Source organism: Octodon degus, unplaced genomic scaffold (assembly GCF_000260255.1).
Source record: "Octodon degus isolate 3935 unplaced genomic scaffold, OctDeg1.0 scaffold00078, whole genome shotgun sequence".
Taxonomy (NCBI): domain Eukaryota; kingdom Metazoa; phylum Chordata; class Mammalia; order Rodentia; family Octodontidae; genus Octodon; species Octodon degus.
Window position 1 is genome coordinate 6,142,063 of NW_004524654.1, and position 3,707 is coordinate 6,145,769.

Here is a 3,707-nt window from a genome sequence, read left to right on the forward strand (position 1 = left end):
ACAAATTTGGAAAAAATCTTGACAAATAAGTACTCAGACAAAGGTCTGCTCTCTAGAATTCAAAAAGATCTAAGAAACACTAGGGCCCCACAAGTTAAAGACCCATTCCAGAAATGGGCACCTGAGATGAACACACATTTCTCAGAGGATGAGATTAAAGAAGTGAGTAAACATGTGAAAAAATGCTCCACATCACTAGCCATTCATGAAATGCAAATTAAAACAACATTGAGATATCGTCTTACCCCTGTAAGAATGGCTATCATAAAGAAATGAACCAACAACAAATGTTGGAGAGGCTGTGGGGAAAAAGGAACCCTTGTCCACTGCTGGTGGGAATGTAGACTGGTTCACCCATTATGGAAATCAGTGTGGAGACCCCTTAGAAAACTTGGACTGGACATCCCGTTTAATCCAGCTATTCCTCCATTGGGAATTTTCCCGGAGGATCTGAAAACATCATATCATAGGGACATACGTGTGCCTATGTTTATAGCAGCACAATTTGTGATAGCCAAATCTTGGAAACAACCAAGATGCCCATCACCTGAGGAATGGTGAAAAAGATGTGGTGCTTTTATATAATGGAATATTTCTCAGCTATAAAGAATGATAAACTCAAAGCCTTTGTATTTAAGTGGATGCCATTTGAAAATATACTCATAAGTGAAATAAACCAGACACACATGTATAAATATCATAGTTTCCCTAGTATAAGATCTCAAAAGAAGAAATGCAATGAGAAAGGTAGAATATAATTAAAAGGAAAGCAAGAACTTGAGGACTAGACAATGAAGAGAGAGCAAGGAGAAGAGCTAGGAAACATGACAGAGGCAAGTCATACAGTTATATGTAGAAGATAGGTAAGGCAATGATTCTGAGAATCTTCAGAAGATTTTCATATTTAGCAGTTAATTGAAAGGATTCTCACCCTGACTAACTACATATACTGATACCTGTGAACTAAGCAACTGCACTGAAGATGGCAATTCGTAATAGTAGTTTCATGCTTTGAGTGCCTGTCATTCTGGTCTTCTCAATACATGCTGCTTGTCATGACATACCAGTTGCTGCCATTCTGTCTCTCTGGTAGTTGATTGTTTAAAAAAGGAAGGGGGTGGTGAATGAAGGCAGGAGACAGGAAAAGGAGTGTTGTGGGACTGTCTTGCAATAATGTTGTACATGGTCAGATTTCTAGACTTATGTGTAAACATATATAATTCTTTATTCCTATCTTTAAATATATTTTAATTTTTTTCTCATATTCTAGAGGGACTTAATGTTTTAACATATTAATACATGATGGAAAATACCTGTTCTATGTTATACCCAAGATGTTTGATATTCACATAGAATGAGGTTAAACTCAACAGTCTAGGTTGTATGGCAATAACAATAAGCTTCTCTTCTGGAGAGTTAACAACCTAAGTTTGCAGACCAAAATTAGAGAAAAAGGAGGGTTGCAAGGAAAGCCAACATTTTGGCCCTAGCTTTCCAAGGTCAATTAAGACTCAGGACATATGAAAACTTATACTGTAACATCATGTAATCAGTTGTGTCCCACATTTTCTGATCAAGGAGATTATGGGACTAAAGAGGAAAGTGATTGATGATGTAGAGTGTGCCTAAGGAGTGTCACATGGAGAGAAAACATTCTCTCAGGTTTTCACAGAGAGCAAATTGGCCAAGCAATGGCCATGACTCATCCACATGGCTGACACTGACAAAGGATCTACAATCTGAGGTACAGGGTCTTAGGATAAATCCTGAGGGGATTTGATTGACCTTATGAGATCCAAAAGCTACAATTCTTGTTACATAGGTCTGGCTTTATCTTGGTCTTAACCATCCAGCAGAAAAGTATGAAAACTAAGTACACGAAATAAAGCCATGTTGTTATGTTGAGCTGTAGGGGACTCAGGTCAACAACTTTTGACATTGCCAGTCAAGTGGAAGATCCAATACTATTATGGACTGCTGAACTATTTTGGAATATTTTTCTGAGTTCACACACCTATAATATTTAAATGATGGAACTAAACAAAAAAAAGTGGATATAGATGAATGGCCATTTTGCATCTGTTTATTCAAAATGGTTAGGATAGATGTATAGCTGCATTCTTTTAATTCAAGGAATAGAGGCATGTGTTCTAATAGTGTTTGTAAATAGGATATTATGTCTGCATCTTGTACAACAAATAAGCACCAGGAAGGCAGTATGCAATGTGTTAATTACTGGAACTGTCCTACCAATTTGATTTGAAACCGTCTCATTGATATTTATTTCTCTATAAAATTATGGAAAAATAAAAGCAAAAAAAAAAAACAAAAAACAGGGAAAATGCCCGGCTATGAGGGTAGGGAAAGTCTATGCTTCTGGGAAGCTAAGCTGAGTGAGCCCTGTTCCCAGAAGCAGTTGCTGCTGACCCCATAACTCAAGGAAAGAAATAGTTGGCTAAGGTCAACGTTGGTACTGGTGGCCACCATGTCCTTTAAGATCCAGACAAGCAATGTAACCAACAAGAATGATCCCAAATACATCAATTCTTGAGTCTTCATTGGAAACCTAAACACAGCTGCGGTGAAGAAATCAGATGTGGTGACCATCTTTTCCAAATATGACCATGTGGCCAGCTGTTCTGTGCACAAAGGATATGCCTTTGTTAAGTACTCTAATGAGTGCCATGCCCAAACGGCTGTGCTGGGAGAGAATGGACAAGTGCTGGCTGTGCAGACACTGAACATCAACATGGCCGGGGAACCCAAGCCAAACAGAACCAAAGGGCTAAAGAGAGCAATATTTGCCATATGCAGGTTGTTTGACTATCAAGGTTGCCTGTCACCAGTGCCAGTGCCCAGAGAAGTTCCTGTGAAACAACCCCGTGTCACAGTCCCTTTGGTCTGTCATGTCAAAACTACCATCCCTTTGAAGCTCTTTGCCCATTCCAGAGGCATGACTACTGGCTCAGCCAAGATCAAGTTAAAGAGCAGTGAGCTGCAGATCATCAAGACAGAATTGACCCAGATCAAGTCCAAAACTGATGCTCTCTTGGGCTGCTTGGATCAGATTGCTGAAGAGCAAAAGGCCAACCCAGATGGCAAGAAGAAAGGTGACAGCAGCAGTGGTGGTGGTGGTGGCAGTGGTAGTGGCAGTGGCAGTGGTGGTGGCAGCGGTGGCAGCACCACCAGTATCAGCAGGCCACCCCCAGCCCCAGAAGACACACCTGAGGCAGGAATCACCCAGGAAGAGCCCCAGACTCGAGATGATAGTGATTGAGGAGGGGCTGCTGACTCATAGCGAGGATGAGCTGGAGCACAGCCAGGACACAGATGCAGAGGATGTGGCCTTGCAGTAAGCAGCCTGACAGGAGCATTGGCCACCAGCAGAAGGGCATCACTGTCCAAGGCCTCAGACCAGGCCCCCAACCCCTGGATGCCAACTTGTAGCAGGTACCACAGGAAAGCTGGCAACAAGCACTCCTGGCCCCCATGCATTCCAGGCTGGTGCCACATCTTCTGCAGGTGTAGTTATTGGCTACCCTTCCCCCGTGCACCCTCACTATCTGCACTGTCCAGGCCAGAGGGCAGAGCACAAGGGGTTCATCACACTCTGCCTCCCCTCCCCAGGACATTCCTAGGCTTGGGGGTTTTCTATAGTTTTGGAGGGGTGAGTAGTAAAAGATGGAGACCTTGACAATATGGATTGC

At 42.3% G+C, this 3,707-nt stretch overlaps 1 pseudogene; it reads left to right on the forward strand.

Moving 5' to 3' along the window:
* Positions 1–2,485: 2,485 nt before the first annotated feature.
* LOC101571240 lies at positions 2,486–3,356 on the forward strand (annotated as a pseudogene).
* Positions 3,357–3,707: the final 351 nt, after the last annotated feature.